We start from the raw sequence: 22017 nt of genomic DNA, 5'->3' as shown, positions 1-22017 counted from the left end.
AATGCTTCTTACGAAGCCACTCCTTCGTTGCCCTGGCGGTGTGCTTTGGATCATTGTCATGTTGAAAGACCCAGCCACGTTTCATCTTCAATGCCCTTGCTGATGGAAGGAGGTTTGCACTCAAAATCTCACGATACATGGCCCCAGTCATTCTTTCATGTACCCGGATCAGTCGTCCTGGCCCCTTTGCAGAGAAACAGCCCCAAAGCATGATGTTTCCACCACCATGCTTTACAGTAGGTATGGTGTTTGATGGATGCAACTCAGTATTCTTTTTCCTCCAAACACGACAAGTTGTATTTCTACCAAACAGTTCCAGTTTGGTTTCATCAGACCATAGGACATTCTCCCAAAACTCCTCTGGATCATCCAAATGCTCTCTAGCAAACTTCAGACGGGCCCGGACATGTACTGGCTTAAGCAGTGGGACACGTCTGGCACTGCAGGATCTGAGTCCATGGTGGCGTAGTGTGTTACTTATGGTAGGCCTTGTTACATTGGTCCCAGCTCTCTGCAGTTCATTCACTAGGTTCCCCCGCGTGGTTCTGGCATTTTTGCTCACCATTCTTGTGATCATTCTGACCCCACGGGGTGGGATTTTACGTGGAGGCCCAGATCGAGGGAGATTATCAGTGGTCTTGTATGTCTTCCATTTTCTAATTATTGCTCCCACTGTTGATTTCTTCACTCCAAGCTGGTTGGCTATTGCAGATTCAGTCTTCCCAGCCTGGTGCAGGGCTACAATTTTGTTTCTGGTGTCCTTTGACAGCTCTTTGGTCTTCACCATAGTGGAGTTTGGAGTCAGACTGTTTGAGGGTGTGCACAGGTGTCTTTTTATACTGATAACAAGTTTAAACAGGTGCCATTACTACAGGTAATGAGTGGAGGAAAGAGGAGACTCTTAAAGAAGAAGTTACAGGTCTGTGAGAGCCAGAAATCTTGATTGTTTGTTTCTGACCAAATACTTATTTTCCACCATAATATGCAAATAAAATGATAAAAAAACAGACAATGTGATTTTCTGGATTTTTTTTTTCTCAGTTTGTCTCCCATAGTTGAGGTCTACCTATGATGTAAATTACAGACACCTCTCATCTTTTTAAGTGGTGGAACTTGCACTATTGCTGACTGACTAAATACTTTTTTGCCCCACTGTACATACAAGGTCTAAGAGAACATGCTGTCATTTTTTTTTTTTTCATGGATTCCAAGCAGGAAGCCCAAGGATATGTGCCCACAATGTCTATTTCAGGCAGACTCCACCTGAAAAAGTGCTTAAAAATGTTAAAAAGAACTAATGTGGCGCCCCAGGGTCCTGGTCGTCACAGTAGCATTGCTTCCCTCACGGGTGAGGTGATGTTACGTTTGGAGGCAAGAAGGGATAACTGTCACCAGGCAACCACAAGCATGCATCATGTTCACACTCCAGGCCACCAGGGGGAGCTTTTGATCCTATTTACTAGGTGACTCCTCTGATATATATGGTAGTTTGTAGGGAAAGTTAGACAGTTCGTGCCAGGAAGCAGACTGGAGCAGTCTGAGGCAGACGAAGGTGTACGGAGCTGTGTAGCCGCAGTGCTGCAGCTCCTGGGAAGAGATTATATGAAAGCCGAATACATTGCAGTGAGCGTGTAGGAGAGGGGAGCACAGGCCAGGAGACCAGCCACGAGCAGGCTGCCTCCTTCTGAGGCACAGACACTGGTAGCCGGAACACCGAGGACTGTAAAGGACTCCAGGACTTACATCAGAGACCGGCAGGACAGCTGAACTGCAAGTTACCTGTCTGCCACACACACCTGAGACACAGTATCACATAGAGCCCGGGGCGTGCTAGAGTCCCTATAAACAGGTTCAAGTTACCTGTCATGCAGGTATTGTCCTATCCTATATGATGGACAGAGACGAACTGTGAGGACCTTATCTGAAGCCATAGGCGGTAAGGGACTACAACACCACCACTCTAGAGGAAGGCTTTGATCTCCACCTGGATAAGGGGACTCCTAACTTGCCTCCAAGCCGGCCGGACCCTGCCTGCCATGTGATCTGGTGCCCTGGGCTGTGGCTGCTGAACTCTTCAGTAAATAAAGTAAAGAGACTGCAAACCTGTGTCCTCGTTCTTCACTGCACTCCTCGCCATCTTCCACTTACACACCGGGAGCCCTGGGAATATACTTCACCTGTGGGAAGTTATACCATCTAGCTGACATAACATCACCCCAGAGGACCCCTTAAAGCAGTGTCGGTCCCCACTGACCGAATACTACAGGTGGTGTCATGAACATAAACTTTATTCCCTTTAAAGACCTTCCCCTTTTACATGGGCGCCCAGTGCCACGGACCGGGTCGCCACCATGACATCCCCCTGTGAACGCAGGGGCTGGTGCCGTGTACCCCACGGCCCTGGCGGGCGACTCATCTTGGCGTCACGAACAGGATGGACTAACCCAGCAAATCGGGTCATGTGCGCCTAAAAGACTGTGCCTGATCTGTGCTTTATTGAGAGACTGTGTACTGTGAAATACCGCCAAAATTGCCGACAAAACCGCCACTTTTACAGCACCATGTGGCGTGCAGGAGGAGTGGGGCATGTTGTCGTGGGCAGAGCTTGGATAAATGCGAAACTAGAAGCCGCCCCTCACAGATACTACTATATTCAAAGGATATGCCCATCAACAAAAGCGATCCACCTCCTAGTCTGGGATGGTGGGGGAAGGAGGAGAGACCGCTCAGAACAGGAAGACACAGAGGAGAACCTGGTTGGCAAGATAGCGAGCGGAGGTCACCCGGAGGAGGGGGAGGAAGCCCGCAGCTGTCCCAGCCAATTGGAGGAGGAAAGGGCCCCGTCGTCACTGATGGACCCGGAGGTTCTCGGCACAGAGCTGGAGAAGCTATGTCGTCAGCTCCGGCGATCATGGTACCGTGCAGCTGCAAACGTCCGGGAGCAGCAGCACAGCCAATCCCTGGAGCCCAAGTCTGCAGCAGAGGAGACCGGTACCAGAGACGCCGTGGCGGCAGGTAAGAACACCAAGCCTGCCCCAGTTGCCGAGGACACCCTGCTAGTTCCCATAGACACCCCGCCACCGCTACCACCCGACCTCGAGTGGGAACGGCCCTGGAAGACCTTGCAGACCCCTGATGCCCCGCTGCAGCCGACGAGGAAAGCCCTAGATGTGCAAGGAGAGTGGGTGACCTTTCGGTGGAAACACACCAGCACCGACCTGATTGGGTTCCCCAGGGAGGCCCAAGCTGAAGGGGAGCAGCTGGAGACAGTTAGCCGTTAGGAGTACCATCGGCAGCAGGCGCTCCAGCAAGAACGGGAGGACAGAGAGCAGGATCTCTGATGCCAGGCCGCAAAAGAGAAGGACTTACAGGCCGAAGCCCGGGCCAGGAAAGTGAGTCATGAGGACAGGGGCCCGCGGAGATATGGGACTGTAGTGGCGTACCACATCAACTCCAGCTGGGGCTTTATTAAAGAGCCCGACCTCTACCCAGAGGTGTTTGTCACCAGGTGGGATGTGGACCTCTGACTGAATACCACAGGTGGCATCACGAACATAAAATTTATTCCCTTTAAGGAGTTTACCCTTTTACATGGGCGCCCAGGGCCACGGACTGGGTTACCACCGTGACATCCCCCTGTGAACGCAGGGCCCGGTACCGAGTACCCCACGGCCCTGGCGGGCGACTCAGCTACAATTTGGATTATAAGACACACTCCCATTTTCCCCCAAATTTGCTACTCGGCCATGAAGCTCCTGGCAGGGGCGCCGTGTTTGTGCTGATGTTATACCAGAGGAGGTCTGGACTGTGCAGTTATGGAGTCAGCAGAACGTTGGTGACTATTCTGCCGTCTGTAGAATGGCTGCGCTGGAGCAGGATGTGCCAAACTCATTAGGAGGTGTAAACTGAAACCTAATCAATTTTGCACATCTTTAGCTGCTATTTGTAAGAAATGTACATTTTTGTCAAAGTTGTGCCACTTTTTGGTGTAAGTTATCATGAATTTGTCATCTGCACTTGGCTATGCCCCTTGGCTATTCCTGCAAAGCGGCGCTTTATTTTCAGGAAGTGAGTAGAGCTTCCAGAAACTGATGGAAAAGTCACAATTTTTTTAGCAACTGTGAGTTGTGTAAAATTCATTTAAAACTCTAGAAAAACTGCTTGCTGAATCAGTCCCTTAGGGTATGTTCAAAGAGCTATTTTTTCTGCATGAGATTTTGGTTCATTTTTTATGTATTTTTTCTGCCAATTTTTTTTGGTTCATTTTTTATATATTTTTTTCTGCCTGATTTTTTGGTTCATTTTTTTTGCATGATTTTTTGGTTAATGTTTTATGCCTTTTCTGTTAGCTAAACCATTTTGATCTCAGTCTGGAGAAAAAACTGCAGTAAACATGATGAAAATTCACATATTTCACTTTCTAAAAAATGCACAGTGTGAATGACATTTCATTAATTTTTCTGTTACTTTAAAATGCTGCATTTTTTATGTTGGCAAAAAAATCATACTCTACGGAGGTAGAACCTAAGGAGTTGGTTTTGACGCATTTTCTATACTTCTTAGCACAAAGGATTTTATTAATTAACCTTCATGAAAATCTCCCACCCTCTATCCTAACCGTAAAAAAAAACCTTAAATATGGGACAGTGTTTTAGGTCGGCTTCACACATCCTGATATTTGTGGTACCGGAGATATGTGTCTGTGTGTACATGTGTGTAATACTTGTGGCATAGGTGTTGAAACCATTTGCCGCATCAGTAGCACACGTACCGGCACCTGGGAAGCTGCAGTACAGTTAGCGCTGTTCCCCGGCGACGGGTGCTGAAGACTGCTCTCATCATTCTCCCCTGCTCTGCCGGTGATCAGTGTGAGTGATAACAGTGAGAGCAGGTGGCAGGTGATGGGACTACTACTCCCATTAGCCTACACCTGCTGCTAATAACAGTGAGAGCAGGTGGCGGCTGATGGGAGTATTTTTGATAACCAGCCAGGCAAAACTGACAGCTGCGGGCTATAACCCTCTCACGGTAAACTCACTGAGCTGAAGTGAACTCAGTCACTTTTTCTCATGGTGCTGAGATCACTGCAGTTCAACCCGGCAGGGAACGCAGCCTCAGTGACCAGCTTTAACCTCAATGATGTCACTGCTAGTCACTGCTGCTGAGCTTGCAGCAGCTCATTCACCAGTGGTTATCAGCCTGGACGGTTGCATCTTGGCACCGTCCAGGCTGAAAACTATTAATTCCCCAGACATGGATTTCAGCATGTGACAGAAGGACAGACAGGTGAGGGATATTGTTAGCTTTTTTTTGTTTGCTTTATTACAGGAGACGAGGGATTCAGTGGAATAGGCTTTAGGTGAGCATAACTGTATTTGTTATTTTTAAATAAAAATGGAAAAGTGTGTTTTGTTTTATTTCTAATAAAATACTTTATTCTGCTGTGTCTTTATTTACAATACAACTACAGGATTAGTAATGGATTGGTGTCTTATAGATGCCTCTCCACTACTAAGCCATGAGCTTGATGTCACCAGACAATATAAAGATGACATTAACCCCACAAATATTACCCCACTTGCCACCGCTACAGGGCAAATGGGAAGAGCCGGGCAAAGCGCCAGAATTGGCGCATCTAATAGATGTGCCTTTTCTGGGCAGCTGCAGGCTGCTATTTTTAGGCTGGAGAGGGGTCAATATCCATGGCCCCTTACCAGTCTGAGAACACCAGCCCCAGCTGTGAGCTTTAGCAAGGTTAGTTGTCAAAAATGGGGGAGACTCCATGCCATTTTTTTTCAATTATTTAAATAATTAAAAAATACGGCATGGGGGCCCCTCTATTTTTGATAACCGGCCTTGCTGAAGCTGAGGGATGTTGCCCAAAGCAGTCAGTTTTGCCTGTCTGGTAATCAAAAATACAGGGAAACACACCATTTTTTAAATTTATTTATAGTTCAGGCGGCTGCTGATGAAAACTCCCAACAGCTGCCGCCTGCTCTTGCTTAGTGGCAGCAGGGGTAGGCTGATGGGAGCAATAGTCTCATCAGCCGCCACCTGCTCTCACTGTTATCACTTGAATATAACTCTCATCATTTCCCGTGCTCATGCTGATCACAGGAGACAATGATAGCCGTCTCCAGCACCGGGGAACAGCGCTAACTGTACAGCTGCTTCCCAGGAGCCGATACGTGACACTCAGATGTCATCGGTGTGCAGGACATTTTGCTGCCTGTGCTGCAGTTAAAAAAACGGACAAGTCAGCGTGTTTTGCCCACAGACACACGGTGCGTGGAAACACACTGACGTGCACAGACCCATTCAATTGAATAGGTCTGTGTGTGTAAATGTCTCTGGTAAGTGTGAAAACTATCACCACACGTACGGAAGACAGGAACATCTGAAAGAGGTCAATATTGGAGGCTTTCCCAGATTGGGGACTTCCCAATGGGTATAATTAGCTGATGGCTCTGCATGCAGCAGCTGCATTGCTTTCCTATGAGTAACCTATGCTGGATATGAATATGCTGCCCAGACATGAAGGGGTTACTTGGCTTAAGTCACTGTGAATATCAAGCAGAGAGGGATCAGAAGGAAAGCTTTCACTTTCGATTGATGTTCCCAGAAATCCATGCTTTCCAGTCCCCTGGTCAGGCTGCAGGAGACCAGCAGCAGCTCAGTGCGCCAACTACAAAAGTCGCAAGGGGATTTCCAAGGGACCTACTGACTGGTGGGTGTCGACATTGATATAACATGCTGGGAGCTTTCTACAGACCCATTGCTGCCTTCTGAGAGCCATGCACAGCAGGAAGGTCCTCATCTGCGACTAGGGTAGGTTCCTACAGCCAGAGATTGCGATATCTGCTCTATTCTCAACACTCCAGGAATAGGACGTTGTTCCCACCCTGCGGTTTCTGCCTTTTGTGTTGTTTACACTTGTGAATTGTTTACAAATACAAAGTATCAAGATTCTGTTACATATAGAAACATTCTGTTTATGGAGGTTGTTCTCTCTGTATTTTGGGGGTCTGTGCTCCATACTGTAATGGTTGGTTAATGTTTATTGGGGGTGTCATGCAGACTTTTTTTTTTGCATTTTGACTTTGCTACTTTTATCTTTTTTTTTTTTCTTATTGCTTTGCTTTTCCTTTGAGAAGTGTGCATGTTCTCAAATATTTATTTTATTTGTTAACCTGTTACATGAGTCATGATGATAAGTTCTTGAGCAAACAGCCATCAAGAGCGTTCCTTTATTTTTTTTTTTATAGGGAGCATTTTTTTTGGGGGGGGGGGGGGGTGTTTGTATTTTGTGTAGGAAGGAGGTCTAACGACCATGCACTTTAATGATACTGAGCTCCTTTTTCCTCTTTCATTCATTTTTTTTTTTTCTTTTTTTTCCCCTCATTTTTCATTTTTAATCATATTTTTTTCATTCATTTTTAGCCCTCTATGGTCCGAGTGCTGCTGTTGGTTGAAAAAAAAAAAAAAACGGCTCATTCGCAGACCGATGTTATTCAATGGGGCAGTGCAGATGTACAATTTTTTATCAATGACGGAATCTGCCTGTGAAAAAAATGCTCGTTTTTTTTCCATAAATTAGATGAAACTCGTCTATTCAAGTCTAAAACAATAAAATAAATGATAAAAAAAAAGTAGGATATAGTACGGAGCCACAGTGAAGCATCCGATTTTTATGGATACTTTGCAGTTCTGTAACATAGGAAACTAAATGGTTAATAGCTGCTAGTGTAAAAAAGAAAAAAAAAAAAAAAAGATTGTGAACAGATGACAAAGCGAGAAAAAAAGTCATCCAGGTTTTCTGTTTTTTTTTTTTTTTTTTTCTTTTTTAATATCTTTATTTTCAATGGGGGGAACATGGGTTGATTTTAACTTTTATTTGTTTTTGTATTTAATTTTTTTTTACCTTAATTGTTGTTAGTCCCCTCAGGGACTTGAATATGTGATCTTCTGATCGCTCGTGCTATATGCTATGGCGTCGCTGCATTTAGCAGAACCCGCGGTCTCCTTTTGAAGCTCAGCCACAGACAGGGTTTCAAAGGAGCTCCACAATGACAAGCACAGGGGTCTTCAGCTGAGCGCTGACAACCCATCGGCGACGCGCGATCATGTGTTAGAAATGTTGGAACTTTTTGGATACAGTAAATATGTTTCCCTTTTGGCAACCGTATTAACCCTCTGAATATAAACCGGTCTACAAATTCCATATTAAATATTGTTTCTTTGTTTCACAAGGTTATTTAACAAGCCTCAACCTGCCGCAGTTAAATTCCACTTTTAGCACCGCTCCCTTTACAATATTGATAAAAATGTGTGCTTATCTATATCTCAAACTTTGCTTCACTGCACGGTAACAATAGATTTTTCCTTTAAAGGGCTTATCTGGGACTTTGCTCATATTTTTCTATGGGGCTAATAAGTTACTAGCAGATACCGTATTTTTCGGACTATAAGACGCACCGGACCATAAGACGCACCCCAAATTTGGGGTGAAAACTGCAGAAAAAAAGATTTTTTATAACATGGGGGTCCGTCTTATTGTCCGAATTTACAGTATCTTATGGCGGTGGAAGAGCAGGGTCACAGGAGGCAAGGTGGGGTGATGCTGGGATGAGGAGGTGCTGGGATGAGAAGGTGCTGGGATGAGAAGGTGCTGGGATCAGGAGGTGCTGGGATCAGGAGGTGCTGGGATGAGGAGGTGCTGGGATGAGGAGGTGCTGGGATGAGGAGGTGCTGGGATGAGGAGGTGCTGGGATGAGGAGGTGCTGGGATGAGGAGGTGCTGGGATGAGGAGGTGCTGGGATGAGGAGGTGCAGTGAGAGGTATGGCGTGAGAGGGGTCCCTGGCGTACCATGCAGGCTTACCTAGGTGGCAGAGGTGCGGTGGCAGAGGTCCGGTGGCAGAGGTGCGGTGGTGTGGCAGCAGAGGAGGCGCAGGAAGCGGGGTCCCTTTCCCCGGTATGGTGATGCAGCAGGCCCGGTATGCAGCAGAGCCGGGTGAATCCTCTTGTTATCGGTGGGCGCGGCCATCTTCCTGAGGCCGCGCGTGTGCAGATGAAGCGCTCTGCTCCCGGGGCTTCAGGAAAATGGCCGCGGGAGGCCGCGCGTGCGCAGATGGAGATCGCGGCGGCCATTTTCCTGAAGCCCCGGGAAGCAGAGCGCTCCATCTGCGCACGCGCGGCCTCCGGAAAATGGCCGCCACCACCGATAACAAGAGGATTCACCCGGCTCTGCTGCATACCGGGCCTGCTGCATCACCATACCGGGGAAAGGGACCCCGCTTACTGCGCCTCCTCTGCCGCCACACCCCCGCAACCGCACCTCTGCCACCGGACCTCTGCCACCGCACCTCTGCCACCTAGGTAAGCCTGCATTGCGACTATTAGACGCACCCCCCATTTTCCCCCCATTTTTTTGGGGGAAAAAGTGCGTCTTTTAGTCCAAAAAATACGGTACTTGCTAAGTGCCCCGTACTGCCCGGTACTGATCTCTGCCATCCTAAGGAGGGTCATGGACTGCTCTTACCAACTATTCTGCTCTGCTCTGTTAATGAGGCGTCACTGCCAATATTATGCTGATTGACAGACAGCTCCCCGCAGACTAACTGTGGGGAGCCGGATATCAATCAGTGTGACGTCGGCAGAGAAGATCGGAAGATGAAGAGCTTCTCTTCCTATGATGTCATGACTGGTCCCAGCCGGTGGAGGACGCCATCGGGCAGAACCGGTAGGTAGATAGCAGATAAACCTAAGATAGAAACAAAATGAGTATATACCCTGCTGTAAGTCAGTAAAAAAACAATAGTGCATATAAATAACATAGGGTACTAAGTAAACACTGTTTTTAATAAAACAGGACGGAATATTAAAAATAAAAAGCCATCCCACCACGACAAGGTGTACCCAAATCAGAATGGTCCTACTTTAATATTATATCTAGGTAGGCAGCAGCTACCTGCCTGTTAGATCTTATCAACGTAGCAAAACAAATAAGCAAAGTATTGGATAACCCCTTTAAAATACAACAAAAGCAGATCTTGACATGCATAAGGAATTCATAGAAAAAGCACACCGGAATATTGTATATAGCCATTTTATTTGCTTAATCCAGAATACCCCTTTAAGGTGTAGCCTCCTTGTTCTGCAGAGACTATGTGTGAACACCGCCTAAATATTTTTTTTCCCTAATAATTAGAGATGGACGAATTAATTCGAGTGAAATTGGATTCTACAAAAATTTGTATGTGAATTTTTTGGATTTTGCACCATGTGAATTCGGCAAAATGGCGGCTGCTGAACTAGAGGGCTCGTAAGAGGTTTAAAAAATAAAAGTAATACTCGCCTCTCTGGATACCTACGTTGTTCGCTCTCTCCCATACTGTCCTGGGCGCCCCTTCTTACTGTTGCAGCACTCTTCATCTTCACGCATGGCCGCGACTTTCGGCCGCAACTCGGTCTACAACGACTATTCCAGGAGGCCCAGCCTAGCGTGAACGGAGTAAGATCGCGGCGCATGTCTTGATGTCATGATGTTGCCACGACCTTACAAAGCGCATGCAATGAATCGTCCCGAGCCTAGTTGTCCATGAAGATGCAGTGGTAAGAAGATGTGCCAAGGACAGTCCGCGGGCAGTGAATAGCGGAGGTGAGAACTGGTAGTTTTTCTACATCTTGGGTTTATTGTTCCCTGCCGTCTCTCCATAATAAGAGACAATCAATTAATAAAGAATTAATTAGTGGCAAATCTAATTTCCTGGTAAAATTTAGGCAATTTGAAGACTTTGAAACTCGTCAATGGTAGAAAATTGATATAATCTCTATGTATTTGTTGTGAATTCCGCTCTTGGGCTCCCTCCGGTGGTTATAAGTGGCACTTTTGTGAGTTCTGCTCTTGGGCTCCCTCTTGTGGTTTCTAGTGGTATGGCTGCTCCTTGGAGTTGGCTGTCTGCAGCTGCTTCCACTGATCGTCTTTTCTGCTCGGCTATTTATGCCTGGCTCTGTCCTTCAGCCAGTGCCACTTGTAAATGGTTTCTGGTTGGATTCACATCTCTTTGGATTTCCCTGTTATCCTGACCAGTTCAGCTAAGCTAAGTTTTTGCTTGCTCTTTTCTGTTCACAGATTGTGGACTTATCCGTTCTGTGCTTTCTATGTTTGTCCAGCTTATCAGTATGAATTAATTCTGTCTTGCTGGAAGCTCTGGGAAGCAGATTTACCCTCCACACCTTTAGTCAGGTGTGAAGTTTTTAGTAAACTCTGCGTGGATTTTTGTAGTGTTTAATACTGACCGCACAGTATTCCGTCCTATCTATTTAGTTAGACTGGCCTCCTGTGCTCATCCTGGTTTCATTCTGTGTATGTCTTTTCCCTCTCCACTCACAGTCATTATTTGTGGGGGCTAATCTATCCTTTGGGGATTTTCTCTGAGGCAAGATAGTTTTCCTGCTTCTATCTTTAGGGGTAGTTAGTTCTCAGGCTGTGACGAGGTGCCTAGCGAGTGACAGGAGCATCCCACGGCTACTTCTAGTGTGGTGTTGAGCTTAGGGACTGCGGTCAGTACAGTTACCACGTCCTTCAGAGCTCGTTCCATGTTGCTCCTAAACCACCGTATCATAACTGTACAAGTGGCCAAAAGTGAATTGAATGCGTCTCAAAAGAAGGAAAAAAAAAAAAAAGTTCTGAACCATTTTTTTTTCTGTGCTCTGTTCTGTCTTTTTTTTCCTCTTGATATCTGGGTGGTGCAGGATATATGCTCTGGCATGGAGGTTCAGGGTTTGTTTTCTTGTGTGGATCAACTTGCTGCAAGAGTCCAGAGTATCCAAGATTATGTTGTCCAGACTCCGGCTTTGGAGCCTAGAATTCCTACTCCTGATTTGTTTTTTGGGGACAGATCCAAGTTTTTGAACTTTAAAATTAGCTGCAAATTGTTTTTTGCTTTGAAACCCCGTTCTTCTGGTGATCCCATTCAGCAAGTAAAAATCATCATATCCTTGCTGCGTGGTGATCCTCAAGACTGGGCTTTTGCTCTTGAAACAGGGGATCCGGCATTATTGAATGTAGATGCATTTTTTCAAGCGCTCGGATTATTGTATGATGAACCTAACTCTGTAGAGCATGCTGAGAAAACACTGTTGGCCCTGTGTCAGGGTCAAGAAGCGGCAGAGTTATACTGCCAGAAATTTAGAAAATGGTCTGTGCTCACTAAATGGAATGAAGAGGCTCTGGCTGCTATTTTCAGAAAAGGTCTTTCTGAAACCCTTAAAGATGTTATGGTGGGCTTTCCTACGCCTACCGGTTTGAGCGAATCTATGTCTCTAGCCATTCAGATTGATCGGCGTCTGCGCGAGCGCAAAGCTGTGCACCATATGGCAGTATCCTCTGAGCAAAGCCCTGAACCTATGCAATGTGATAGGATTTTGACTAGAACAGAACGGCAGAAATTCAGAAGTCAGAATAGGCTGTGTTTACTGTGGTGATTCGGCTCATGTTATCTCTGATTTCCCTAAGCGTACTAAGAGAGTCGCTAGGTCTGTTACCATTAGTACTATACAGCCTAAATTTCTCTTTTCTGTGACCCTGATTTGCTCATTGTCGTCCTTTTCTGTCATGGCATTTGTGGATTCAGGCGCTGCCCTGAACTTAATGGACTTAGAATTCGCCAGGCGCTGTGGTTTTTCCTTGCAGCCTTTGCAGAGCCCTATTCCTTTGAGGGGCATTGATGCTACACCCTTGGCCAAGGATAAACCTCAGTACTGGACACAGATGACTATGTACGTGGCTCCTGCACATCAGGAAGATTGACGTTTTCTGGTGTTGCATAACCTGCATGATGTTGATGTACTGGGATTTCCATGGTTACAGGAACATAATTCGGTGCTGGATTGGAAAACTATGTCGGTGACTAGTTGGGGTTGTCGAGGAGTACATAGTGTCGTTCCTTTTGATGTCAATTTCCTCTTCCCCCTCTTCTGAGGTCCCTGAGTTTTTGTCGGATTTCCAGGATGTATTTGATGAGCCCAAGTCCAGTTCCCTCCCTCCACATAGGGACTGTGATTGTGCTATTAACTTGATTCCTGGTTGTAAGTTCCCTAAGGGCCGACTTTTCAATCTGTCTGTGCCAGAGCATGCCGCCATGCGGAGTTATGTTAAGGAGTCTTTAGAGAAGGGGCATATTCGGCCGTCTTCGTCACCATTGGGAGCGGGTTTCTTTTTTGTTGCTAAGAAGGATGGCTCCTTGAGACCCTGTATAGATTATCGTCTTCTTAATAAGATCACGGTCAAATTCCAATACCCCTTGCCTTTGCTTACTGATTTGTTTGCTCAGATTAAGGGGGCTAGTTGGTTTACTAAGATTGACCTCCGAGGGGCATATACCGTATATACTCGAGTATAAGCCGAGATTTTCAGCCCAAAATTTTGGGCTGAAAGTGCCCCTCTCGGCTTATACTCGAGTCAAGGTGGGTGGCAGGGTCGGCGGGTGAGGGGGAGAGGGCGCTGAGGCATACTTACCTAGTCCCAGCGATCCTCGCGCTGTCCCTGCCGTCCCACGGTCTTCTGTGCTGCAGCTTCTTCCACTGTTCAGCGGTCACGTGGGACCGCTCATTACAGAAATGAATAAGCGGCTCCACCTCCCATAGGGGTGGAGCCGCCTATTCATTCCTCTAATCAGCGCTGCCGGTGACCGCTGACAGAGGAAGAAGCTGCGGCACCGAAGACCAGGCAGAGGGACAGCGCGAGGATCGCCAGGACTAGGTAAGTATAGCATATTCACCTGTCCTCGTTCCAGCCGCCGGGCGTCGCTCCATCTTCCCGGCCGGCGCCTCCATCTTCCCGGCGTCTGCGCTCTGACTGTTCAGGCAGAGGGCGCGATGACGCATATAGTGTGCGCGGCGCCCTCTGCCTGATCAGTCAGTGCAGAGACGCCGGGAAGATGGAGGCGCCGGAACGAGACGCCGGGAGCTGCAATCAAGGGAGGTGAGTATGTGTTTTTTTTTTTTATTGCAGCAGCAGCAGCAGCGGCGGCGGCGGCGGCAGAGATTTATGTGGAGCATCTATGGGGCACAGTGAACGGTGCAGAGCACCGTATATGGCACATCTATGGGGCACAGTGAACGGTGCAGAGCACCGTATATGGCACATCTATGGGGCACAGTGAACGGTGCAGAGCACCGTATATGGCACATCTATGGGGCACAGTGAACGGTGCAGAGCACCGTATATGGCACATCTATGGGGCACAGTGAACGGTGCAGAGCACCGTATATGGCACATCTATGGGGCACAGTGAACGGTGCAGAGCACCGTATATGGGCACAGCTCTGGGGCACAATGAACGGTGCAGAGCACCGTATATGGCACATCTATGGGGCACAGTGAACGGTGCAGGGCACCGTATATGGCACATCTATGGGGCACAATGAACGGTGCAGAGCACCGTATATGGCACATCTATGGGGCACAGTGAACGGTGCAGAGCACCGTATATGGCACATCTATGGGGCACAGTGAACGGTGCAGAGCACCGTATATGGCACATCTATGGGGCACAGTGAACGGTGCAGAGCACCGTATATGGCACATCTATGGGGCACAATGAACGGTGCAGAGCACCGTATATGGCACAGCTATGGGGCACAGTGAACGGTGCGGAGCACCGTATATGGCACATCTATGGGGCACAGTGAACGGTGCAGAGCACCGTATATGGCACATCTATGGGGCACAGTGAACGGTGCAGAGCACCGTATATGGCACATCTATGGGGCACAATGAACGGTGCAGAGCACCGTATATGGCACAGCTATGGGGCACAGTGAACGGTGCGGAGCACCGTATATGGCACATCTATGGGGCACAGTGAACGGTGCGGGGCACAGTGAACGGTGCAGAGCACCGTATATGGCACATCTATGGGGCACAGTGAACGGTGCAGAGCACCGTATATGGCACAGCTATGGGGAAATATGAACGGTGCAGAGCTCTGTATGGCACAGCTATGGGGAAATAATTATCTATTTTTATTTTTGAAATTCACCGGTAAATGCTGCATTTCCACCCTAGGCTTATACTCGAGTCAATAAGTTTTCCCAGTTTTTTGTGGCAAAATTAGGGGGGTCGGCTTATACTCGGGTCGGCTTATACTCGAGTATATACGGTAATCTTGTTCGTATTAAACAGGGTGACGAATGGAAAACTGCATTTAATACGCCCAAAGGCCATTTTGAATACCTTGTGATGCCATTTGGGCTCTCTAATGCTCCATCTGTGTTCCAGTCTTTCATGCATGATATTTTCCGCAATTATCTTGATAAATTCATGGTCGTATATTTGGATGATTTTTTGATTTTTTTCCGATGATTGGGAGTCTCATGTGAAGCAGGTCAGGATGGTGTTCCAGATCCTTCGTGATAATGCTTTATTTGTGAAGGGGTCTAAGTGCCTATTCGGAGTTCAGAAGATCTCTTTTTTGGGTTTTATTTTTTCTCCCTCGTCTATAGAAATGGATCCTGTTAAGGCCCAGGCTATTCATGACTGGATCCAACCCACATCTGTGAAGGGTCTTCAAAAATTTTTGGGCTTTGCTAATTTCTATCGCCGTTTCATTGCCAACTTTTCCAGTGTGGTTAAGCCCCTTACTGATTTGACGAAGAAAGGCACTGATGTGACAAATTGGTCCTCTGAGGCTGTTGAGGCCTTTCAGGAGCTTAAGCGCCGATTTACTTCTGCTCCTGTGTTGCGTCAACTGGATGTTTCTCTTCCTTTTCAGGTTGAGGTCGACGCTTCTGAGATTGGGGCAGGGGCCGTTTTGTCTCAGAGGGAGTCTGATGGTTCTTTGATGAAACCATGTGCTTTTTTTTCCAGAAAGTTTTCGCCTGCAGAACGCAATTATGATGTCGGCAATCGGGAGTTGTTGGCTATGATGTGGGCGTTTGAGGAGTGGCGACATTGGCTTGAGGGAGCTAAACACCGTGTTGTGGTCCTGACCGATAATAAGAATCTGATTTACCTCGAGTCGGCCAAGCGGCTGAATCCTAGACAGGCTCGATGGTCCCTGTTTTTCTCCCGTTTTGATTTTGTGGTCTCGTATCTTCCGGGATTTAAGAATGTTAAGGCTGATGCCCTCTCTAGGAGTTTTTCGCCTGATTCTCCTGGAGTCCTTGAGCCGGTTGGCATTCTTAAGGAGGGGGTGATTCTTTCTGCTATCTCCCCTGATTTGCGGCGGGTGCTTCAGGAATTTCAGGCTGATAGGCCTGACCGCTGTCCAGTAGGGAAGCTGTTTGTTCCTGATAGATGGACAAGTAAGGTAATTTCTGAGGTTCATTGTTCAGTGTTGGCTGGTCATCCTGGGATTTTTGGTACCAGAGATTTGGTTGCTAGGTCCTTTTAGTATCCTTCCTTGTCGCGCGATGTGCGTGCTTTTGTGCAGTCCTGTGGGACTTGCGCCCGGGCCAAACCTTGCTGTTCCCGCGCTAGTGGGTTGCTTTTGCCTTTGCCGGTCCCTGAGAGGCCCTGGACGCATATTTCCATGGATTTTATTTCGGATCTTCCTGTTTCCCAGAAGATGTCTGTTATCTGGGTTGTTTGTGACCGGTTCTCTAAAATGGTCCATCTGGTACCTTTGCCTAAGTTGCCTTCCTCCTCAGATCTGGTTCCATTATTTTTTCAGCATGTGGTTCGTTTGCATGGCATTCCGGAGAATAGTGTGTCTGACAGAGGTTCTCAGTTTGTCTCTAGATTTTGGGGGGCCTTTTGTGCTAGGATGGGCATTGATTTGTCTTTTTCTTCGGCGTTTCATCCTCAGACTAATGGCCAAACTGAGCGAACTAATCAGACCTTGGAGACCTATTTGAGATGCTTTGTGTCTGCTGATCAGGATGATTGGGTGTCTTTCTTGCCGTTGGCCGAGTTTTCCCTTAATAATAGGGCTAGTTCGGCTACTTTGGTTTCACCTTTCTTTTGTAATTTTGGTTTTCATCCTCGTTTTTCTTCTGGGCAGGTTGAGCCTTCTGATTGTCCTGGTGTTGACTCTGTGGTGGACAGGCTGCAGCAGATTTGGACTCATGTGGTGGACAATTTGACGTTGTCTCAGGAAAGGGCTCAACGTTTTGCTAACCGCCATCGGTGTGTTGGTCCCCGGCTTCGTGTGGGGGATTTGGTTTGGTTGTCTTCTCGTCATGTTCCTATGAAGGTTTCTTCTCCTAAATTTAAGCCTCGGTTTATTGGTCCTTATAAAATTTCTGAAATTATTAATCCGGTGTCTTTTCGTTTGGCTCTTCCTGCCTCTTTTTCCATTCATAATGTTTTCCATAGATCTTTGTTGCGGAGATATGTGGTGCCCGTTGTTCCCTCGGTTGACCCTCCTGCCCCGGTGTTGGTTGAGGGAGAGTTGGAATATGAGGTGGAGAAGATTTTGGATTCTCATTTTTCGAGGCGGAGGCTTCAGTATCTTGTCAAGTGGAAGGGTTATGGCCAGGAGGATAATTCTTGGGTTGTTGCCTCCGATGTCCATGCCACCGATTTGGTTCGTGCTTTTTACTTGGCTCGTCATGATCGGCCTGGGGGCTCTGGTGAGGGTTCGGTGACCCCTCCTCAAGGGGGGGGTACTGTTGTGAATTCCGCTCTTGGGCTCCCTCCGGTGGTTGTAGGTGGCACTTTTGTGAGTTCTGCTCTTGGGCTCCCTCTTGTGGTTTCTAGTGGTATGGCTGCTCCTTGGAGTTAGCTGTCTTCAGCTGCTTCCACCTGATCGTCGTTTCTGCTCGACTATTTATGCCTGGCTTTTCCTTCAGCTTGTGCCACTTGTAAATGGTTTCTGGTTGGATTCACATCTCTTTGGATTTCCCTGTTATCCTGACCTGTTCAGCTAAGCTAAGTTCTTGCTTGTGCTTTTCTGTCCACAGATTGTGGACTTATCCGTTCTGTGTTTTCTGTTTGTCCAGCTTATCAGTATGAATTAATTCTGTCTTGCTGGAAGCTCAGGGAAGCAGATTTACCCTCCACACCTTTAGTCAGGTGTGGAGTTTTTAGTAAACTCTGCGTGGATTTTTGTAGTGTTTTATACTACCCGCACAGTAATCTATCCTGTCCTATCTATTTAGCTAGACTGGCCTCCTGTGCTCATCCTGGTTTCATTCTGTGTATGTCTTTTCCCTCTCCACTCACAGTCATTATTTGTGGGGGGCTAATCTATCCTTTTGGGATTTTCTCTGAGGCAAGATAGTTTTCCTGCTTCTATCTTTAGGGGTAGTTGGCTCTTAGCCTGTGTCGAGATGTCTAGGGAGTGACAGGTACATCTCACGGCTACTTCTAGTGTGGTGTTGAGCTTAGGGACTGCGGTCAGTACAGATACCACTTCCTTCAGAGCTCGTTCCATGTTGCTCCTAAACCACCGCTTCATAACAGTATTGTCAAAAGGACCATCATCATCTACTCAAAGCAAATATGTGGAAGGCTGGTATCCTCTCAAGATTGAAACGAGGATCATTCGGCTTCTCTTCCCTGCAAAAACAGAGAAAACCAGATACACTGTAATCCAAAAATTGATGTGATCTTTTGGTTATATAGAATCATGGCTGAGAAAAGCTACAATGGAGCCGAAATGTTGCATCACTTTGTTTGCATTACAATCTATTGTTTTCTTCAACAAATTTGGCGTTCTATTTCCCGTTTTTGTTCATTATTACATTATTTCGGCAAAGAGGGGATGGTTGGGGGGGCGTCATTGGATCATTAATCTCCTTGGGGTTATCCACCCTTTTATTACACTGGAAGCCTTTAGTGCTGTTCTCAGAAAGTATTCTGTATGCAAATTGTCTCTTCAGAGAGGAAGAGGAATAGAACTCTAGCGCCACCTATTGGAAGCAGCGATCCTACAAGTCAATATCAACCCTTCGACAAGCCTTTCAATATGGCGTAGGATAAAAGCCAAACCAGAATCTCAATTTTCAGCCACATGTTTTGGGGTGTTGCCCCTCATTAGTGCGAAGTATGAGATCTGATTTGGTTAGTTGAGAGGCTTAAGACTGGGATCTAGGTGGTGCTAGAGTTCAATTCCTCTTCCTTTCTGAAGAGGCAATTTGCATAATTAATTTCCCGAAGGAGCATGCATGGCGTTTAAGTCTCCTCACTCTGACATGAAAGGCCTGGCTTGTCACTCTCCACAATGAGAAACCTTACCCCTTAGATCATAGAATGTGTTCTTCACACTCTTGGAAGAGGTCTAGACTTAAAACAGATATATTAAGTGTCATACATCATGCAGATAAGGCCCTTGGGTGCATAACATATTTATTCTATGTTCAGTTTGTCCACACTCTATAATGTGTGTGTAATATCTAGAAATACATGCTAATTATGGCCAAAGCATTTAATTGGGAGTTGGAGGACAAAAAGTGTCCTTTTGGACTCTGACTATGTTCAATGGCTCCCATAAAAGCCTGTGGGCGGCATGTATAGCATTTGTGAAGCATATACCTTGGGAAACTCCAGTGACATCACTGCCCATATATGGGCACAGTGATCACCGGAGCTTTCCTGTGCGGAGGTCTGTGTGCAGAGACAGTGAAGCTCACATGGTGTCAAGAATTTGTCTTCCCTCTTCGTAAAGAAGAGAGGACAACAAGTGCAATAGTATTTAGCCAGTCAGCAAGTGAAAGGTGAAGGAACAGGTACCTGCCCACCATTTGGAGTTGTATAGCCCACAACTGAGGAATCAAGGCTGCAGCACCTTCAGGACAGGGAAGTCTGCCGTGGATAGGGCGTATGAGTGGTGATCATATATGAGATATTCCTAGTAAAAGTCCAGAGGACGTCATTTTAGAAGATCAATGCGGTTTATTCTCGTTTTGAAGTTGGACCAACTTCTTCATCAGGAAACTAGAATAATCACCAAGGTTATTATGGACTCCTGATGAAGAGCACTTGTTCTTCCCTCTTCTGTGGTCCCCTGGTGTACCCCTACACTTTGCTTCAAAAAGGGGCATTTATATTGGGGCAACTTTTGTGTTAGCAGCCACTGTCCAGGCTCAGGTTCTACCCTGGGTTTGTGAAGTTATCGTTGTTAACATGTTATCTTAGCCACCGCCTTTGGCAATTCAGCTAGAGGGAAAGTCCTAACAACAGGTGTCCCCATACATCATAACCTTCCAAGCAGCCTGGCTCCCCGCTGTGAGAGTCGGAGATTCCCATATCTGAAACCAGATGCTTTAACTGGAGTTTTACCCCCCTGGCTAAGCTGCTTACGTAACTGTACATGTATGGACAGCCGTCAGATGAGTCCAATATCACAGAAAAGTAGTAAAATAAATAGTGGCATGGAAATCGGCAGCAAATATAGCAGGCAGATAAATAGTGCATATGCCGAAAAGATCTTTTATGGGGGCAAAGTTTAATAAGATTTTTTTTAATCGATTTCAAATTATTAGACTTAATGAGAAAAGTCAGTAGCTACCAGTGATCAGGAGAATTGTGGCAAATTGGCATGAGAAAACTGATCTATCCAAAGAAAAACATTCACACAAAAAGTAAGAGAAAGAAGGTGACGGGTGGGTAAGGAGGGGATGAGCAGCATTAAAAAGCAGGAGAGGTAAAGAGGATAGGGCACTTACATTCTGGGATATTATAATAAAAATCTTTTTTTTTATATGGCGCCAACATATTCTGCAGCGTTTTACAGTTTGCACACATTATCTGAAGTGGAGGCATGAGAAGCTGATGTCTTCCATAGCAAAGTCACAAGAAAAATATATCTTTGTATCTGTGTTAGAAAAGAGATTGAAAAAAATAATAATACAAAAGAGTCCTGAGCATTGATTAGGCATGAGTGGTCCATTGGAAATTCGAGTTCTGGCTGAGCAGACCCTTGGAAGTTCGAGTTCTGGTTGAGCAGACCCTTGGAAGTTCGAGTTCTGGTTGAGTGGACCCTTGGAAGTTCGAGTTCTGGCTGAGCAGATCCTTGGAAGTTCGAGTTCTGGTTGAGTAGACCCTTGGAAGTTCGAGTTCTGGCTGAGCAGACCCTTGGAAGTTTGAGTTCTTGTTGAGTGGACTATCTGAAGTTCAAGTTCTTGTTGCACGAACCCTTGGAAGTTCGAGTTCTGGTTGAGCAAACACTTGGAAATTTGAGTTCTGGTTGAGCAGATCCTTGGAAGTTGGAGTTCTGGTACCCGACCTGAACTTTATCTGTAACCTCCTCTTTCGGTCTCTCGCAGCATACTAACTCTTCAACTCATGAAGACGGAAACTCCCTCGACTTGGTCTTCTCTCGGCTTTTCTCAGAGGATGATTTCACGAACTCCCTTCTCCCGCTCTCTGCCACAACCTTCTTTCATTCTCAATCAAGAACTGCCATCCGCCATCCCTGCCTTCCCACTTTCCACACTTATAGAAACATACATGCCATTAAAACCCAGAAACTTATGAAGAACTTGCAGTCCTCATTGGCCACTATCTCCTCCTTCTCATGTCCTGATCCTGCACTGAAGCATTACAATGAAACCCTGCAAAGTGCCCTGGATGAAGCTGCACCTCCTCTATATATAGAACAACATGGCACAGATGGCGACAACCGTGGTACACGCTGCAAACACTTTTCCTACAGCGGTGCTCCAGGTGCGCCAAACTCCTGTGGAGAAAGTCTATCCGAAGATTTCATCCATTATAAGTTTATGCTTAAAACATACAACTCTGCCCTTCACCTCTCCAAACAAACCTATTTCAACACACTCATCACCTCACTGTCCAATAACTCTAATTGTCTCTTTGACACTTTTCATTCCCTACTCAACCCAAGAGTGCAGGCCCCAACCACGGATCTCCATGCTGACGATCTGGCCAACTATTTAAAAAAAAATTGACCATATCCAACAGGAAATTATCTCCCAATCTCCTCATATCATGCACTACCCTCCCCCCACTGCATCTAGCTCATTCTCTGACTTTGAACCAGTCACAGAAGAAGAAGTAATCAGGCTCCTTGCATCTTCTCGCCCGACCACTTGCACCAGTAACCCCA

The 22017-nt window shown here is 46.6% G+C and overlaps 1 protein-coding gene across 7 annotated transcripts in view; it reads left to right on the top strand.

The window, feature by feature from the left end:
* Positions 1-6478: 6478 nt before the first annotated feature.
* Positions 6479-22017, top strand: part of FLT3LG (fms related receptor tyrosine kinase 3 ligand) — a 109807-nt gene continuing 94268 nt past the window's right edge. For 6 of the 7 annotated variants that reach the window (XM_069742347.1, XM_069742344.1, XM_069742350.1 and 3 more), the window contains exon 1: positions 6515-6828. The gene's annotated coding sequence lies outside the window, so the exon portion shown is untranslated. Of the gene's footprint in view, positions 6829-22017 lie in introns of all 7 variants that reach the window. The other variant, XM_069742345.1, reaches the window with a different exon arrangement.

This window comes from Ranitomeya imitator, chromosome 10 (assembly GCF_032444005.1).
Source record: "Ranitomeya imitator isolate aRanImi1 chromosome 10, aRanImi1.pri, whole genome shotgun sequence".
NCBI classification, from domain to species: Eukaryota; Metazoa; Chordata; class Amphibia; order Anura; family Dendrobatidae; genus Ranitomeya; species Ranitomeya imitator.
This window is presented reverse-complemented; position numbering and strand designations above follow the sequence as displayed.